This window comes from Anneissia japonica, unplaced genomic scaffold (genome assembly GCF_011630105.1).
Source record: "Anneissia japonica isolate Jap-2015-1 unplaced genomic scaffold, ASM1163010v1 scaffold287712_len2945570_cov188, whole genome shotgun sequence".
Classification (NCBI taxonomy): Eukaryota; Metazoa; Echinodermata; class Crinoidea; order Comatulida; family Comatulidae; genus Anneissia; species Anneissia japonica.
In genome coordinates this window covers 1,585,275-1,606,606 of record NW_022704401.1, presented here as the reverse complement: position 1 = coordinate 1,606,606, position 21,332 = coordinate 1,585,275, and the positions used below count along the sequence as shown (strand labels likewise).

Here is a 21,332-nt window from a genome sequence, read left to right as displayed (position 1 = left end):
GAAAAAAAAGTGCTATATAAACAAACAAAATATATATATAAAAAGAAAATACCATTAAATATTGACGAAGAAAGCAAGCAAAGATATCTGAATGAAATTTTTTTTTTAAATATTTCCGTTATCAAGCTTGATAATCACTATAGAGTAATAACTACAGTGTTATGTCACGATACCGTGTGTTACTACTCTGTTGCTATGGTTGCAAAGAGTTCAACCAGGTCCCATTTTCTCCACTGACAAACCATTGATCCCAATTTCTACCATAATTTTTAAGATGTTGTAAATTACTTTTTCTTTTAAAATTTTATTTGATGATTAAATGTGTGTTTGATAACTAATATAATGTGAGCTTTTGTGGTTTTAGTACATTTTGATGGTAAAATGTTAGACTTTAAAATGCCTATTCTAGAAAGCCTATGAAGTCATTTATGTGTATATAAACGGTATTCAACGTCTGTTGACAACAGAGGGTGCCATCTGGCGTCATGACGACACGACTGTGGTACTCTATAATTCAGAAACTAGGAAATGCATACAGGTAACAATTCCAGATCACAGGTACAGGACTTTATGATTGATAGAGCAGTCATTATAGACAAGATAAAACTTTTGGGAGATCCCAAAGAATGGAGATATATTTAACATGGCAAAGTGAATGAACAGTTGCCAAATTAAATAGAATTGCCAACAGCATCCAATTCAGCTAACTCGGAACTTCATTATTTATAGTGACATTGGGCCCGTTCATGCTTATGTTATTACCCGTTGAATGTTAGCGGGAATATAATTCGAAGGTAGTGTGAACGGAGGTAATTAAAAAAACATCTGGCCGAAAAGCAGGTTAGCCAACCCACCAAACTTGCCGGTTAAAAGTTGCCTGAGGCGAATCCTTGTGACCTCGGTGATGACCTTAATGACTTTTACAGGCCTAGGCCTACTAACGAGGGATGTCCAAAATAGGCCTAGGCCTACCTCATGCTGCGAGTGCAATAAGGGTCCTCCCAAGAGTCAACACATGCATTGCTCCTACGCCGCAAAAATATATTTAACTTTATTTACTCGGGACTTCGCTATTTCCCTAAAATGAATCGGAAAAACGTCTGGACAGAAGAGGCAACATTCGCCCTGATAAGTGTGTGGGGGGGGGGTCTACCCAGATACAAGAATGTTTTGATGGGACAAGGAGGAACACACAAACCTACGGGCTGATAATTACAAAGATGGAAGAGCTGGGCTTTGGCTTTATTGTTTTCATAACAAAATTAGCGAGTGACCTTCTAACTACCCATTGAATTTACAAAGCATGAATGAGGGTTGGTCGTAGAGCCGCAGGCGACTCGCTGGCTTCATACCTGTTAAATGTGAAGGCGAGTTGTGTATGAATGCAGGCCATGTCTGCATCCTCTCTAATAACCACTGCATGAACTGTGATAATTGTTACAGTAGCTAATTAAAGCAATTAATATTTTTTTCCAGTGTGGATAACTTCCTTCTGTAGTTTACATATAGATATCTCCAACAACAGTAGTAAATTATTGTTGGCTGGACTCTAGGGGGGAAGGCATACTGCCATACTTTTGACATTACCATGTGAGTTGAGAGGCCGAGCTGAAAGGCAGGGGTGCCTCCCCAGATACAAGAAGGTTTTGATGGGACAAGGAGGAACGCACAAACCTAATAATAATAATAATAATAATAATAATAATAATAATAATAATAATAATAATAATTACAAAGATGGAAGAGCTGGGCTTTGGCTTTAATGTTTTCATAACAAAATTAGCGAGTGACCTAACTACCCATTGAATTTACAAAGCATGAACGAAGGTTGGTCGTAGGGCCGCAGACGACTCGCTGGCTTCATACCCGTTAAATGTGAAGGCGAGTTGTGTATGAACGCAGGCATAGTTTGAACACCTTCATTTAATTATATACAATCTCAGCTAGAGCATATCATTAAACACTGATGAAACATTGAAACATCTTCAAATGTACAATCTAGGACACATTCGTTGAGTTCAACTCAAAACTAATGTGATTTTTTTTTCCCAATGGAAATTCAACTGGGTGATTTAATATCATACCTAACCAACTGAGAAGGTTGTTTTCCATTTTAAGTTGGGTTTGTAATTGTTGGAAATTTAGAAAATAAACCATTTTGACAAGATAGAACTTTTGGGTGGGACAAAAAGATGATGATGGACAAGTAACAAATGGTTACCATGTCCAATTTAATTGCCAACAGTTCTCCAAACGCAAATCACTTTAGCGAACTTCTTCACATATTTATATTATAGCAATTGCTTAAACATTGTCATTTATGATCTCAGGCAAAGAATGTTAAAACATCTTTGAATTTGCATTCTAGGCCAGGTTCAATTCAATTCAATCTTTATTGATAACACAGAAAATTATACTGATACCTGATAATTTGACAAAAATGATAAAATAATTAATTAATGAAAGACCCTTCTGGGACAGGTTTCTATGGTCTTAGCACATTTGGTATCTTATTAGAATAATAAAGACAAGACATTGTTGGATTGGATTGGATTTATTATTCGGTGTAAACACCAAGGATAGCCCACGAAAGTCTAGAAGACTTTTGGTGGTGGTGATTGGGCAGTACATGGGGAGACAATCCCCTACTCTTTTCCGAAGAGTGTACTGCGTGCTCAGCATGCACACGGGACCAACAGCTTAAATGTCTCATCCGAAAGACAGCGTGTTATTGTTACTTGTATTTCAGCCCTCTAGCTGAAACACAAGAGGCAGTGATGGGAATTGAATATTATGTAGGCTACAAAGAAAAACTACCACACTACTTTGGAAGGAAATGTTGTTTTTTTTTTTAATAACACGTAAAACAAAATAGCATCAAGTTAATTATAATTGGCACCATTGTAGATAATTTTATCACACACCTAAATGATGCATTTTGATGTTTCACATGAAATAGAAGATAACTTTAAATAAATTTGGTACCAAATTAGACAGATGAAAAACACTTAAGGAATGTAAATGAAATATAAACAGAACATGAAGACAAAAATCAGTAAAGAAACTAGAAAACACATAGCCATTTTGCTAGCATATATAATTCAGGCAGGAAATTGTTTTAACCTGTTGAAATGGAAAATTAACCATGTCAGGGGCAGTTCCAAAGATGGCCAAAAGGGGACTGAAAATGGGGCCGATTGAGATAACACCACCTTCAGTAGTATACTGCAGAAACCACTGGAGGTCAAAATTACTCATAGTCCATTATCGGACAAAGTGCTATCAGCCATTAGTCATCTGTCAAAACATTGGACCAATTACAAACTCCCTAATAAAACTACATTTACACTGTGAAATGAGTTTAAATGAAACTTAACACATTCCATTTTACAGAAAATTCCACGAAACAGCAAGCAAGCAAGCAAGCGCATTATACTCAAAGTTAGGCGAGCCCAGAGGATGAAATGTTGCAAAATGAATGATTGGTTGCATTAAACTGGAATTGCCAGCAGTTTCCCAAAGCAATTCAGTTTGATGAACCTCTTCATTATTGAAAGTGTCATTGTTTAAACAGCTTTATTTAATTAATACTATCTCAGGTAACAAGAATGTCAAATGTAATAGTGTATGTTGAATGTACAATCTAGGCCGCATCTGTTATGGGTTTAATTTCTTAATATTTACAAAGGTTATTTCCAACTGACATAGATGCAGTATCATAAGGTAGCATTTTTCCATCCTAAATGTACAACATGAAGTTTGGCTGAGCTAAAAAACAAGAACTTAAGTTTGGTATTAAAGTGGAAAAAAAAACAACATCTGAGTAAAATATAAATCAAATATTGCTGATTAAGCTTCAAGTTTAAAAGTGTTAAAAGGAAATAATATAATAATATGTTACACTTCTATAGCGCTCATGCCAACAAGATCTCTTAAAGTGCTTCACATTATTACACCCCGGTCATTGGACAAAGCACATTATGGAACACATACCCAGCTCCCTGGGGAGAATTCTATAATATTCCAGCTCTAATCAGCGCATTTTGTGTTTGAACCTAACAGATATCCTACAGGCACTTTATCTACGTTTGTCTCTCTCTACCCAGGAGTATAAATGGGTACCTGGTAGGATGTGGCATTGAATGTTCTAGTTCCGTGCGCTAAAAAAGTAGCGAACGACTAGGGATACTCCCCAGGGAGAGAGAAAGTTGCACTTTGTGCTGGTTTGCCATTGTACGTTATCCAGTGACCAGGGGTAATAACGCTTGCGCCTTTGATCATTCAATTTGGAATTGGTGCCTTATAAATGTTTGAGTATTATTATTTAAGCTAAGAAGATTTGCCTGTGTCATTATAAGGTAACTGTTACACAGGCTAATCTTCAAAATTAACATGTTGTTTACTCGTTTAAACTATTCCTAATAATAACCACAGTAAACAGCGACCGAACCGTAGACCCATTGCACGTGGCTTATCGGAAACCAGGAAGTTCATCAACCGTTGTTTTACTCAATGCCATAATGCTTGACTGAACAATTGGCTCTTACTTATTAGTTATTCATTAGCTCACAACACTCGATTCGCTCGAGAATTCACTTGCGTGCGGATGGCAAAAGAGCTGTGACCAGTACTTGTCCAAGGACACAAGCGACGTGGACAGCGAGATTTTCGAACCTCAAGGTTGGGAGTCCAAGCCACAATCGATGCACCAACCACTTCTACAAGGAGGTATTTAAGAAACAAGAATAAAAATTGTAAATAGAAACAATATTATTGTAGCTACATTTTCCCACGCAAAAGGGAATATATTAATCAGGCATACTGTACATGTATAATTATGAAGTTTTGCGTCTGTGCTAATTAACTACTAATCAATACAGAAATGTAGTAAAGTACCATTTCTTTACTACGCTATTAAAATAATGCAAGCATAGAATTCTAGGGGTGTAAAAAGGTATTAAATTCTTCACTTAGTATATATGATTTTTTGTCATGGTTGTGTTGATCTTGCGGTGCTATGTGTGAACGATGTAACTCAATTTAACAAACGTTTTTTTAATGTGTTTTCGGATCTGTATTTACTGTAGGCCTACTAAAGAATTTTGTTTTTCGAGCTCACCGAGCGAACATCTGAACATACAGTAGTATACAAAAACTTAGATTATGCTGCAGTCGGCAGCGTAAAACGAAGTTTGGTCTTGAAGTCGTGGTGTATATATCGGTCAATGTACCTGTGTTCACTATTAGAATTAGCCATGTTATTATTATTTGATGCCGGTGGATAGGCAACCATTGGTAAAGTGCCTTTCCTGAGGATCCAAGCGAAACGCACATGCAGCGAAGGGATTGAACCTCCGACCTCGCAAAGTTGAGATCAGAACTGCAACCTCTACACAAAGCTTCACCTACTCATCTCATAGCGATTCTGTCAGAAAAATAAGTCGGTCATAAAATTGTTTTTAAAATACCAAAAATGATGTTGACAATATGAAACATTTTGGAGAGCCTGGAGATACTGTATATAACAATGTTGCAAGGTGAATGAACGGTTGCCACATTAAACCGGATTACCAACAGTTCCTAAAGCAGTTCAGCTTGCTGATCATCACCATCATCATTTATTGAAATTTAAAGTGTCGCTGTTTATACACCATCATTTAATTAAGAACTCCTGCTAACGAATGTCAAATGTTAATATGTTGATGGAACACTGAAACGACAAAGAAACATCTTTGACATTGCAATGTAGGCCGCATTCTCTCTAGGTTAAATAAAGTGTTTTTTTACTAAAGTTCAACTTTCCTAAACATAATAATTTTGAGGACATCAATACTGTAGGTGGCAGTGTTTCCACTTTAGAATAAGCCACCTCTTAAATAAGTTAGTTCTTCAAACATAATGTATTTATTTAATTAAACAAAATTCACTTAACTTAAATCATCTTGGTAAGTATTCTTAACCTAATACAAGGAATCAAATAAATCCTGTATAAATACTATACTCACCTGGATGAATAAAAATATCCATAAACCATTATAATATATAATAGGAACCATAATCAATTATATTATGCAAAGTTATAATTGTTAAATTATAGAAAAAAAAATATCAAACACTAATAGGTAAAAATTTATCAAAATAATAATTGTTTATAGAAATTTCATGTGATAGTGTACTTCGTGGTAGACACATGAAGTTTTTATTATTTTTTTTTGCTTTACTTTCATGTAAATCCTGAACATAATGTTTATTGAACCTTAACAAGAGTTAGTGAAAAAAAATTAAAACAATGAAAAAGGAGAGAATAAAGGTGGGCTACACCCACGAAAGACAAAAAAAAAATATCCATAAACCTATTCCTAACCTAATAATTTTTTAGCTAATAAATTTGAAATAGATATACAGGATAGAATAACAGACTTTCTACAAAAAGAAATTTACAGAGTGAGATGTAAAGCATTCTTTCGGCCAAACAAGTAGTAGTAAATAATAAGTAAGCAAATGAGATATTATCTGAACAAAAGTCAAAACAGAACATTTATGGTTAAGCTTGAATATAAAAATGGGTTAAGAACCCAAGAAACTAATAGCAAATCTATGAGCAAGTAGGGCATGGAATTGTTTAACATAGAAGATAATCTATATTGACAACAAAAAAGAAAAGCCCGGAGGATGATGATATCATCATTGTTGCAAAGTGAATAAATAAATGCCACATTAAATTGAATTAAATATCTTCAGTTAATTGCCACCTCATCTAAAGAATGTCAAATGCAATATATCTTCAATGAAGATTTAACAGTCTTCAAATCTATAGCTGTTTGACAGGAATAAACTTTGACATATAAGTTTAAATGAGGGAAAATGAAGAGAGACTATAAAAATATGCATGATGTCTTACAAATGATGTAAAATTATAATAAACAATGTGTAAATTAAACTTGGCAATTCACTCTGGGCGATATCGCGGTGTGTGTAGGTGTGTGCACAAAATGTTTTAATGTGTATGTATATGAAGTGATAGTGACAAGACCAAAAATGTCTAACGATGAACATAATTGTGTACAGTTCCTCAAATTTAATCCCACTCCATTAAATTTAGCACAATTTGGGGGAAGGGGAATAAACTTATACCAAGGTAATCTCCTTTTCTCAAATTTGAACATCATCATTCACACAAGAAAATTATACGCACCCTCGATGCTAAACAGGGATTGATAGCCAATGTAGATTGTAAAATCATGTTGGAAGCCTATTTTTATGCTTCATCATGGAAATTGAATTGAACTATGAGCAAGTTTACTATTTTTTTATATAATGTTTAATCATGTTTCAAGGGAGTGACCTATCCAGCAATAGTAATCTAATCAATAAAGTATTTTTTTCAAACATTAATAATTTACCAAAAAAAACTTTAGAAATAGTCAGTTTATAGCATTTATTTCACACATAGCCTGTTAAGTTGTATTCTCAAAAAACTTAGTTTTATCGTAAAAAAGTTTTCAGGCATGTTGGTACATAAGAGTCATATATAGCATGGACAATGTCATGTCTGAAAACATTGGAAGTTGGGGCAGTATTATTATTTTATTATATTATTATTATTATATTTATATTGTTTTTTTCCGAAGTGGCAGTTTTATTATTTTATTATTATATTGTCGTTGTTGTTGTTGTTGTTATTCTAATGTATAGCTATTAACTCTCTCTGAGCCTAAATTTTGATGGAAAATTCCAAGTCCAGTTCTCGAATCTTGCTGCTGATTTGATGATTTTTATGTTCTGTAGTATAATAATTATATATATATATATATATATATATATATATATATTACATTTTTATTGTTTTCCTCCTATTTTGTTTGTTCTTTTTATAGTTTTAATATCAAAGTATAATCTTTGTATTAGTTTAAATCAGCATTGCTTTTAGGGCAACCCTAGTGAAATATTATTGAATAAATAAATGGTTGAAATTCTGCTTGCAGTTGCTCAATTGTCACACAGGTTGTTGAACCAGCCAGAAATTGCTGCACTAAAATTCATTTTATTTATGTCGCCATGGTTAATTAACGCCAAATAAAGCTAAATGCCAGAGATGTTACAATAATATAATTAAATATTTACAATTTAAAGTGGATGGTTCAGGTCATATTTTCCGAATTAAATTGTATCAATTTAGACTGATTAATGCATATGTATAAAGTTTGAATGAGTTGAATGATGCCCTAAGCTTTGCTATTTCTCACTAAAAATCATGGTAAAATTTGACTAAAATTAGCCTCGCTTCTACAAAATCCTACAACAAATTATATTTCTAAAGTGGTTTGTTTCACAGTCAATTTCCTCACAAGTGTTAATTTGGATTATATATATTTTGAAAAACGGTAGAAAGTTGAGCTCAGGACATGCGAAGTTTGTGCAATACTAGGATTCCTTACATATAATATATGTAAGCTGAGGGGAGTAGTCTTATTATAAAGACTCACAAGTCCTTTTAGTTGGCAATCCTGAACCTGTAAAACTTGGTTTCCATTCAGTTGTTGCACGCTATCGCAGACAACTTCGGTGATGCTGATCGATCAGTCGATCGGGAGCCTTCCCAATTGCGTAGGGGACTTCTAAGCAGTACAACGATTGCCCTGAAAACACTGTAGCGATTGTATGGAAACCATGCAAAATTGACTTGGGGGGGTTATACACACGAAATGCATTTATCTAGTATTTCCATTTGGAATTCCTCGTCCACCTATCTGGCCACTCTATATGGCATATCTATCGGGATACACAAAGGCCTTCTCGACTCCACTGGAAATTTTTGAAACAAAAAATCACCTCGTATCACATTTTTTTGCCAGCACCCACTCACAAAACCATCAAGCCCTTCCAAGAGTCCCACTTCCAGGGGTCTCCCAGAACTTGCGAGTCTCCAGAAGATTGGGACGGCCTCCCGTACCTCCGCAAGCAAGCATGAATCTCCCGGAAATTAATATCTCCGCAAATTCATAATTTTACATGTATAAAATTTTCAATGCTTTATTATCAATTTTCCCAAGGAAGTCAGTGTCGATGGGTAGCCTATTACTGTGCAGCAGAATAAAATTAAACGTGTAATAAAGAAAGCTCATTAACGGGTGATCAGTGGCAGATTTGGGCTGAGGTGGTCTAGATCCTCCGTCTGTGAAAGTCTCTTCCTCCCCCCCCCCCCCCCCCCGATTGATAAGCCTTCAGATTATTGTAGTGTCAGAGTGAGCCTCGCGCATGGACAAGCAACTAGTGGGATATCGGAAATGATGGAAATTAATTCTGACCAAAATTATTAACTACAGTATTGTACAGAATTGTTGAAAATATGAATGCAATAAATCAATATAAAAAAAAAAAATAATCAGATAAAAATAGAATTTTGATGCGCGCGGGGGTGATAATCTAATATGGGATCTTTTCGTTGGTTTTTTTGGTGAGTCATATGTCTAGTCAACTTTGACCTGTATTAAAGTTATTATGCACATGAAATTGTATAAGTTCATTGTCTTTTGAATTGCCTTGACGTTGATCCAAGTAATTAAAGTGAGTTTCATATGACAGATTTAATCTATAGTTTATCTATTCATTTCTCATTCTTTCCTTTATGCTTAGGTATTTGACTTCTCTCCATCATGATACAAGTACAATAAAACTAAAGATATGAAACTATCTAAAACAGAAAGTATGAAATATTTAAGGTAAGCAGAAAAAGATTTGATCTATTCTTTATTTGTAGCTTTAGTAAAGATTGAGGATATCTAAACTATAGGTATAAATAATCAATATTTGGATTTAAAAAAAAGGGTTACTATAGTGATGTTGGTGCAGTTTTTGAGAAGTTAATTAGTATTACAATAGTTCTTTATTTATATTTTTTTGAAAGAAGGTAGATTGAATAATATATCCTAAGGCTAACCATAATAAAGTATAATAATAATAGGAATAATGGAAAATAGTAGTAAAAATAGTAACAAAACAAAATAAATTAACATTTTATTTATTTGATTATTTGATTATATTTTAGTGCCTTTCTTTGCAGTACGAAGCGCTTTTGTCCCAGGTTATTGAGTTCACATGCTTAAGTGTTGGTGCTGCAATAAGCATGGGAGCAGGCAGCCCGGGAGAGCAGCTTAGCTCAGTCGACTAATCTGGTAGTAGCCACTGTGTGTGTGCCGAACCGTGGAGATCTCTAGGTCCCCGGGGTTCAATTCCAATCGCTGCCTCTCCTTGTGTTTCAGCTAGAGGGCTGAAATACAAGTTACAGTAGCACACCGTCTTTAAGCCGTTGGTCCCGTGTGCATTTATGGCCCATGTGCACATTAAAGAACGCAGTACACTCTTCGGAAAAGAGTAGGGGATTGTCTCCCGGTGTACTGTCCAATCACCACCACAAGGACCCCACTGGAAATAAGTCTTCTTCTAGACTTTCGTGGGCTATCCTTGGTGTTTACACCGAATAAATCCAATCCAATCCAAGCCCCACTAGGTACCCATTTATAGTCCTGAGTGAAGAGAAGCAATGCAGATAAATTGCCTTCCTCAACTAGGACGCAAGCGAAATTTACAGCGTGGGATTGAAACCCCGACCTTGAAGTTGAGAATCCAAATCGCTTCCACATAACAATAATAATATAGAATAAAATATTAATTTAATGAAATACAGCAGAAATTGCAGCTCAGCAATATAGTAGTAACCACAAAATATGACCAAACAGTAATGAAAATGACAATAACAATAACAAAAATAATAACAATAATAGCACAATAGTAAACAGATACATAAACAATAATACCAAATTAATATGCATATATTCTTACTCAATGCCTTTAAAATATCAATCTGTGTCTTGAGTCAGTCTTTCTTCAGATAAGTAATCATACTGTAAATGTCATTAAACTTGCAACACTTTTAAGAAAGAAAATGTTCATAACTTTAGAGGTGCAGTAAGTTGAAAGTGATTTTTCTAGTCTATGACTAACATACGTTAAGCACACACACTAAGAACCAGCTGATGCCACCTAGCCTAAAATAGAATGTGGTTTTATATATACTGTACATGAGGGAGACACCCTTAACTTATGGAGACCCTCTGCTCAGATTCAGGGTAAATTCTGTTTCTCCTTCAATTCATTGATTCCTTTCACACTAAATGTTCAGACACTCTATCCAAAGTCTCATGAACATGATTTTTCACCAAATAAAGACATAAAATTATATTTATTCATAAAGATAATACAGATGGGAAGCATTAATGGTGTTTTCACCTTAAAAATATTATGCTTTAGAAGAGCGCCACCATGCCAGTAGTATTAGCTGCAATATTGCGTTGTAGTACCATCTTCCACTGCTTCACAGGCACATTAACAAGTTCACATGTAGGGAAATGTGCTTTATCAAAAGTTTGTTCATTGCACATTTTAGCTTGGTTTCTACATAATCGCTACACGCAATTGGTGACAACTTTCGGTGATGCTCATTGGTTGGTTGAATCAGGGAGCCTTCCTGATTGCGTCAGGGACTGGTACGTTGTAGGATTGCACTGAAAACATTGTAGCGACAGTGTAGCGATTTTAGTTTCAAATGAGAACTTGAGCACTAAAAATGTTCATAGTATAATGGATAATATAAATATTTTGATAAATGAATTTTTTATGTATGTTAATAATTATATTTACTTTATGTAATTTTATAGTATAAGGGTAATATAATTGTATAATTGATTTTTTTACATATATTAATAATTATATTTTATTGTATTATCAATTTACTTCAGTTAATATAATTTATAATTTTTGTAATGAATATAATTGAATGCATTCTAATTTTTGACAGGGCTGCCCTACACATAAGCTGGCATTCTGGGTTTTTATAGTTGGAAAGGCTACCTTCTTAAGATTGTATTTTGAGTTCTATAAGGGGCTTCGGGGCTTCCGTACATCAGCATAGCTGCAAGATTGCCCACTATAAATATACAGTAGTTCAAATAACTCTAGAATCTCTCGGAGAAGACATATTTATTTTTAATTTTAATTTTTAAAATGATTTGCTTAGCTCATGACTAACTTACATAGCAAATAACCAGCTGATTACTCATAATGAGAAGGGGTTGTTGCGACTGGGGTCAATCATCGACTGAATGTAAAAGGATATTTTTCCATAGTTACCTGACCCTTCAATCACTCCTTACAAAAACACATAATCATGGTTTTCGAGAATCAACTCAGTTGGCAATTATTATGTCCCCGTTAGGATTTAAAAGTCAATAGTACCGGGGAGTCCACTTGAGTAATTTAGGATTTAACGTTGTATGTCAACAGAGAAAATGAAGAAAATGCTGTGTTCATCATTGAATCTGTCGCTGGAGGTGAAAGTCGCATGATCAAACTATCATCACATGTAAGTTGGATGGGACTATTACTTTAAGCAGTCACTCTTTTCCTCTTTGTTTATTATTTCACTTCATTTTATTTATTTCTCTCAGACATACAAAAATACAATACATTAAACAGTAAAACAACCCAAACAAAAACTGAATCCACTATCAAGTGGATTCCCTTACAAGACAAACAATATTACAATATAGCTTTAAAAATCTATAATAAAATAGATCTGCTTAATTAACTATGCATTTGTTTAATTATTAAAACAAGATAAATTACAATCAAACGAAAATGCTGAGGTTTAATAGTCCACACAATATATTTGTTTCAACTTGAATTTCTTACTGTATATTGTATTACTTTAATTGTATGGAAATAAAAGTATATTTGATTAGATTTGATTTAGATACAGTACATGACCCTCAATCTAGTTTTGTGCGAAAAATATCTGATTTGTCCATATATGGGCATGTCTTTTTGCTAATTCATATTTCATAATTTATTTTTTGTAATAATTTTATATAAAATAATTCAAACCAAATTCAACCAACTGTTGCATTAAAAACTGAATTTTATAACATTAAATACTGTACTGTGCCCTATTACAGACAATTTGATCCCAAGAAGCAAGCTGCCGTAAAGTACATTGATCCAATGATCCAATTTCTAGTTCTAGATATTTAAAAACAAGGAAATAAATACAACTATTTTGAACCGAACTAGAAGAACTTTTGGTTCTCATAGCTTCAGTAGCTTAAAAAATTTGATAGTTTTGTCCCCACCAATAAAATAACACTTAGCAGATTATGAGTACTGAGAAATATGTCATGATGATTTATCCGAGTGCATTACTTAATTAATTCAATAAATCCAATTGGTTCAAACACAGCAAAAATCATTTTATTACCGAAATAAAGTCTTTCAATCACTTGATTTCAATAAGAAGTGCTACATTTCTGCACCCAACGTACTGTTTTCGATCTAAAAAATGTTTCCCATGTTAAGTGCTTCTTAGATGTTGATTCCCATTAAATATACTGTCCTGGAACAGATCCAGACGTTAATTTTACAAGTGGAAGGGTGCTTCTTACTTGCATGTTATTTCCTGTCTCGGAATGGATCAAGGAATTTGCAAAGGGTGGGCTCAGAAGAAAGTGCAATGCATTGTAGATGAAAAAAGTGTAGGTGTAAGAGGAAGAATGAATTTTGATAGGTGTCTCCTTCCAATGCATGGGTGATTAAAAGTACATCTCGATTTTGAAGGTCTGTTTTAATCATATTTTCCGAGTACATGACCCATGATTGGCTTATAAAGGAGTGTGTATAAGCAGCCTACAAGTTATACGCAGACTTCTTAAGTACTCCGTAGTTCCTAGTTCTACGGAAATTTTGCCTAGGCCTAATTACAGGCATACAGAAATAGAAAAAAATACATATATACAGTATAGGCCAGAACATATTACTTTTCCATCAGGATCTTTGGTTGCACTGTTACTGAGAAATTATTGAGAAAACTAGGAAAAAGTGTTTTGTAAATCTTCATTCTGTCCTATCTATTATTGAACAAACAAATAATGAAACTATTTATAGAATGAACAAAATTAGATTCAGCAACTTTATTGCCAATTTCATGCGATACTTTGTCAGAAATTACAAAAAGAGTATACCTAGCCTGATAAAACATGAAAGTTATGATAGTATTTTTTTTTGGTACCACATGATATCTTTAGATAAAGACATGAAAATGGTCTACAAAAATAATCGTTTACTAGTACCATGAGTCATTTAAACATACAATCTTCTGCCAAAACACATAGAAACATTTAGTGACTGTTGAACCAATGTTTTTAACATGCAAGTCGGATACATTCTATTCAAGCAGAATGGTGCATAATTTAATTCACCTAATCTATCATTTTATTAGAGCATAATTATTAGTCCCGTACCTTTTGGATTAAATTTTGTTTGTTTTGTTTTGCTTCACTCTATAGTTAGCACTATACAACTTTACTATTTTCATGCACTATATTCATTCTTGACAATGGGGAGCATGCAACAAGTTCTCCTTTTGCATCATCCCTGGATGTGCCACTGTGCTCATTTAAAATGATCAAAATAATTATCAACTGTCAGTGGGCCACGACTCCAAAATGATACTTTCAGGGCATAAATTCTAGAACCTCTTCAGAACAGTTTAGAGAACGTGCCTGAAATTGACCAGGTTCAATGTGTGCACCAAGAAACTTGTTTTGCCCTGGACTTTCCCCCAATTAGAAAGTGATGTGTGCTATACGCTCAGTGTTGAATCCAAAATTTAACTGGGCTCTCACACCCATTGTTATGCCCCCACCCCCACACCCACAAGCTTTAAATATACCTCACATTTGCCGGGTTGTGAAATAAACATTATTTATTGAATATGCTTCAATAAACACTTAAAATAGGAAACACATGATTACTGTATGGTATCACACAGAAAGTTACATTCAGATGTTTTCAGCTACCTGCCTCACACAGGCCTACCTGATGAGTCACCCATATCAATTCAAAGGCAGATAAACCTTTAGCAACACATTACAGTTGCTGCCGGCAATCGTTTACCAAAGTACATAAAAACATAAAAACAAAGACTGCTGAACCAATATTTTTAACATGCAAGTGGAATACATTCTATTCAAGCAGTTTAATTGAGCATAATTTAATTTACTTTCTAAATTTATTTTATTTTCTAACACGTTATTAGTCCTGTACTTTTTGAGTTGAATTGTTTTGTTTGTTTTGTTTCACTGTGTGGGCACTATAACCTAAAAAAAAAACCCCTCAAAAAGTTCAATCCAAAAAGTACAGGACTTTTAATGAACTTTTATCCTTCCACACTTTTCAGGTTGAATTTTGTTAGATTTGGTTGTTATGTGTAGGTGGCACATACTTGACAAGATCACGTATTACAAAGATCTTTAAATTATACATAAAACCAGAATCTCTTGTCTAATTTTCTTTAAAATCATTAACAGCGGACTTATTTATTTTATTTGACTTATCCTATACTACAAATAACAAAACCATAATAGCTAAGTTCACATTCAGAATTTAACGTGATCTAGTGGATTACGATCAAGCCAGTCTCTTTATGTCAGGGGTGGGCATAAAAATCAGTCGGAGGGCCAAAATGACTTTCTGATTTAACACTGAGGGCAGCACCCAAACTTTAATCTTTCCAGTGCACTTTCAAAAACCTCCAAGCGCTGATTTTACACTACTTTATTCCCAGTTTTAATATTACTTTTTACATGTGATCGGTGTCGGGCCATTGTTTTCTAGCCAATGTTGCTTGGTGGGCCGCACACATAGGCTTTTTAATTCATATTCGCGGGCCACAAAAAAATCGCTGTCGGGCTGCATGCGGCCCTCGGACGGCACTTTGCCCACCTGTGCTTTATGTGAACCAACCAGAATAAAATAACGTGCTCAGCTTGATCACCTATCGTGATCTAATGGAGCATGTTGATTCCTCATGATTAACCTTGGTTAACGTGGTAATTTAATTCATGCGATCAAATTCAACCAATCAGCCTTCATTTTATTAAACAGGCCCCAACCTCATTGGTTGTGCTTCTGGTAGGTCCCAAACTCATTGGTTGTGCTTCTGGTAGGTCCCAACCTCATTGGTTGTACTTCTGGTAATTTTCATGCAACACTGCACACATTAGCATAAATAGATCATGATGATGTTTTCTATACGAATGGTTTTCTCTAACATGTTAAAGTTATGATGAATAGATCATGATAACTTTATCACAATTATGTGAACGTGCCTATTGTAAGACTTCACATTATAAAAACAAAAAGTACATAGACCTACAGTAAGACAATAAATGTGTAACCAGTTTTAAATTAATGACAATGTTCAAGTATGATATTTGATTGAAAAACTTCATCAGTTTTCATTAGTACTGGTAAACATTTTTGGAGTTATTGAAAATAAAAGAAAATTCAAATCAAATATGAGATTTAATTAAACCTTGTACATTTAATGAAAACATTTATACATCTCATATTCATTATCATTAAAAGATGAATTACGATAATTTGTCACTGTTAATTATGTGATTTTCCTACAGTATCGCATTTCTAAAGCTTGGCACACACAGATTGACTTGTCAGCAGAGTGCATGATTGCTAATTTTCCATGTGGATCATCGTCAAAAACAATCCACCGTGTGCGGATCTTCTTGGTTTACATACAATCTCATTGACGATAGTCAGTAGATGCAGTATGCTGGTATAAAAATGTAGGCGGTAAGTAGGTTGATTGTTGGAGTCCTTTTTCCCCAATAAATTTGTCCTCCACAAATTACTAACATCAGTAGATTCTTGTTGAGCTGTCATTTTATATTTTATTACAATTTTCAATGCTAAAGATATATACTATACCATTCATTTCACATACTGTAGAATACATCCCTATCATTAACAAATAGCTGTATAAAAATGCTGAGATTGAAACAACAGGTAAGCTGAAGCCAACACCCCATGTTGACTAAACGTGCCCCCCCCCCACCTTTGAATAAATTCCCCCTCAAGAGCCTCATTTGGAATAAACGCCTCCCTCAAACAAACGCCCAGGCGTTTATTTCTTCCTTGAATAAATGCACCCCCCCCCCCAAATTAAAAATAAATAATGGAATTAAACAAATATAATGGAAGCAACATTATTCTCAACACATTCTATTAATGTTTTACTTTTAGAAGAATTTTTTCTAACCTGGTGGGATCACTTACTCTTTCATGATCACGCAATAACACATTTTCACAGTAATTGAGTGTTGTAGTTCCACATTTACAGTGAAATTAAGGGGCGTTTATTTGAGTACAGTATATACCTATCAATTTTACACCCAAAAATGAACGCCTCCCCCAAAAAAACCCTTCTCAACAATAAATGCCTTGGGGAATTTCTTCAAATAAATATCGTATATAATAATATATTCTCTGTGACCTAACTAAGCGCTTTGTCTTGGATTATTCCTTAATTTTAAGTGTGCATTTAAAGCCCAAGCAATTCATGTGTCCACCCATTACACCTGCTTCACGCTCGAGTGACTCACAACACAAACGTTTATAGACAATTGGGAAATCATGTGTTTAGCGGTACTCATCAATGAAGATGACCTAGAGAAATGATTGAGGGTTGATTAAGTTTATGTAGCCCTACCCTTCCTTCCCGAGCAAGCGATTAGATCAAAGCAGACGAACAGTCACATTTCAAAGCCGAGAGAAGGTGGAGTAGAATTCAGATAAACATTTTATACCTTGTTTATCGCAAACCTTCCGCCTACCGATATACTTGTTGCTGTGAAAATACTGAAAATTTTAAAATATATTTTTTTAAATATATAATTTTTTATCACATGTAACCATGAAATCTACCAATGATCTTTACTACTTCCACAGAATAAAATAAATTTTAGTTGAAAATATTCAACTCGCAAAATAAATTTTAATTTTAGCTTGTTAGCACACCTATTGCTGCCAAAAAATAAATATTTTTATAATATATTTAAAAAACAAAAATTATTTTTATTAGATGCATCTGCCATGAAATCTACCAATAATCTTTTTTTCACTTGAGCAATATAGCTATCTATATATATTGTTCTGGCTATATTGCACAAGTCCTTTAAATAAATCAATCAATTTAAAAACTTATTGACTGTTTTACATCCAAACATTCCTTATTTATATGACCATGTTGCTGAATCTTGAACAAAAGCTACCCCTCATAATTGTTTTCCTATTCATAATTATTATTTTATCATTAACATTTTTAAGATGCTTTTATAGAACCATTTTGCTATAAAAGTATGAGAAGAAAATTTCATTTTTATTTTTTTTTTCTGCCCTCTTCTTTCTTAACGATCTTTTATACATAAATTTTGCTAAAAAGCTATAAAAAAAAGTCTGAATTGTGGAGCAGTAGTATTACTGATGGTTTTGATATTTATGAAGCTAATCTAAAAAAAAATTCTATGAGAAATCGTACTGGTCTTGCTCAGAAGATCGACCCACACCCTTCCCCACGGCACATGACGATTTTTTTTACACAGCACCTCTTTAGGTTCCTACGATTTGATTGGTTGATATTAGGTCACATGGGATTAAGGTATTAGTTCCACTTGATGAAAAAAAGTACATTGCACGGCTGATGTCACTTTTTGTAATTATTTTCGTTACATTCCGTGAATTTGTTGTGCAATTCATAAGTGATGAACTATGAACGCCTCCACAAGACTTTCACCCAGAGCGAGCGCATGCAGTTTGACAGCAAAATGGCGGATGTACAAACAGGTTTGTTCTTGCAGTGTTCAAATACAAAGCTATACAGTGTAGCTTTTCTACACTGAATGTTGTATAAAACAAATACTGATTATTTTTCGTTTAAACTCATTTTTTCTCTATCTTGCATTCACTCTATTCGGTATTTATATAATATTTAAGATTCTTTTCAACTGCTTACTCTTTAAGTTGGGTGTGATAGCCATTGTCTTGAAACATTGAAGAATAAACAAATAAAGAAACTATTTACAGAAATAAATAATTTGGATTTTGTAATTTTATTGAAATTACAAAAAAAGTAGCCCTAGTCTGATAAGCCACAAAAGTGACCAATGATTGTTGTTTTTGGTATCACATGATACCTTTAGATCAAGACACAAGAATGATATACAAAAAAGATCATTTACTGTAGTCCCTTTGGGGTAACATGAGTCATTAAAACTTTTCTCCTAACACTGCCCTACTGAGACAAAGACATCACGTTGGAAAATATGAAATTTTCAAACATTAATTTTTAATGAAAAATAAATTTCAGCACTTTAATCTAAATCTAATTAATGTAATGAAAGATTAATACAAACACGTGTATTATTTATCTTGGTTAGTTTGCTTCTAAATTTAATTTTAAGGAAATCAAATTATAGTAAATTATATTTAAAAAATGTGTTATGATTTGGCATTCAAGTTTCCAGGGATACTACAAATTGTGAGAAACACTTCCTCCAGCAGATCTGGTTTAATGAGAGCACATTGTATATTAATTAGCATGTAGTGACATAACACACGCATCCCTTTAATAATAGTTATTCAAACATGAAAATTCGGTAGAACCCCTTCTTTGGGACATCCCTATTAACGGGACACCCTTTAAGGGAATATTTTTTGGCCACAAAACAAGGAAAAGTGTATATTTTAACACTACAGCCAACACCTATTAAGAAGGGGACTCCAATTAAGAGAAACGTTTTTTGGTCCCGAAGGAGTTCCCTACATAGGGGTTCTACTGTATTACAAAATGACGGAAGCTGGGTTATTTTCTGTAAGATTTCTGCTTCCTAGTGGGAAAGAAAGAGACTACCTAATTCAATGAGATTCCTGGACCAGTGGGAGAAGACACACAGGAAACTTGGGACCCAATTTTTTTCTCTTATAATCTATGGGACTATAGGTAAGGGAAACATGATGGATACGCTATCATTGCTTCTCTGGTTTTGTTCCATCAAGTTGCTCTTTTGCAAAATATAGACAGGGCACCGTCTTTCCGAAGAGATGTTCAGCCGTTTGTTGTATGTACAACATGACGTGTGTTCAGAAAAAAACAGAGAGGATTGTTAATTGGTTTACTGCCCAGTTCACCCTTAGTCAAGACAATAAAATAATGATATTATTAGCAATAACATGTAAGGCATTGCCAATTTTCCACACTGATCATTTTGCTAACAAATAAAAAATTATAATAAAAACAACAAAAAATTTCTGAGAGAAAACAAGCGTACCAAATTAAACATTTTCGTAAAAAAATAAAAAACCCAAAAAAAACAAAAACAAGTAGGCTAGCACAATATGCTCTTAAATATTTTCTCTCTATATAGTCTGCCAGTGCCACATGTCTAGACGCTGAATCACAACCAATGACAGGATAAATGGTTCAGAGTTTATATATTCAACTTACAATAAAGGATGAATAATTTTGTGTTATTATATAGCACAATCAACAAAAGTGTGTGCTTTTATAATATATATCAATTGAAAAGAAAAAAAAACAAAACATAAATGCTGGTTTAAAAAAAAATTGACATTTCAGAAAAGCAAATTGCAAGCTAAAATAAGAGCAAATATTGCAGTTTCGTTACTTGCAGGGGTGTTCTCTCTTGAGAGAGATGTGGAATTATAAAATTTACCCAGGTAAGTGCTAACAGAATAGACTCAACGAAACCCCAAAGACAAAGCTTAATTGTTAATTGAATCTTGGAAACTTGTAGAAAGTTTGCGATTGTGTATCGGGGTCAAGTGTAGCATTCGACCTTGTCTCACATTCACCCCGACCTTATCATCTAGTTTCACTCTGCATCAGACAGTAAACACTCACTGTAGGGGGATGGGGATACAGTTAATCTGACAGAATAGGTTCATAAGCTACAGTATGTGCTATTGGTTATTCATCTATAATTACGATCTCTCTAATTTAATAAATTTTAACAAAGCTATGACCTCCATTTAATTTTAAAAATACTGAACTAAAGTAAAATTATTTAAAACTAAACAAGATATTGATTTAGGCATACTGAATAAATTGTGACTGGTTCTGGCAAAACCTCTGTTTGTCGCAATTTCTAATTTCCATGTTTTTGCATTTTACAAAAGAAGATATATTAAAAAAACATTTCTGCAAAATACTATATCAGTTCTAACTGAAAAGTATATTAAAATGGTTTTGAAAATAAAAATCTTAACTATTGATTTTGGAATCTTCGGAAGCCGTGTTCCCAAAACCTACGTGGATCCAATAAATTAAATATTTATAACAGGGGCGTACTACACATCTAGATGTGTATAAGAGACAGCCCTTTAAGGGAATATTTTTTGGCCAC

At 33.9% G+C, this 21,332-nt stretch overlaps 1 long non-coding RNA gene across 1 annotated transcript in view; it reads left to right on the top strand.

The window, feature by feature from the left end:
* Positions 1–9,624: 9,624 nt before the first annotated feature.
* The window catches only part of LOC117104707, a 19,984-nt gene continuing 8,276 nt past the window's right edge, over positions 9,625–21,332 (top strand). Inside the window, exons 1-2 of the long non-coding RNA XR_004444802.1 lie at positions 9,625–9,722; positions 12,343–12,421. This is a non-coding gene — a long non-coding RNA (uncharacterized LOC117104707). The remainder of the gene's footprint in view (positions 9,723–12,342; positions 12,422–21,332) is intronic.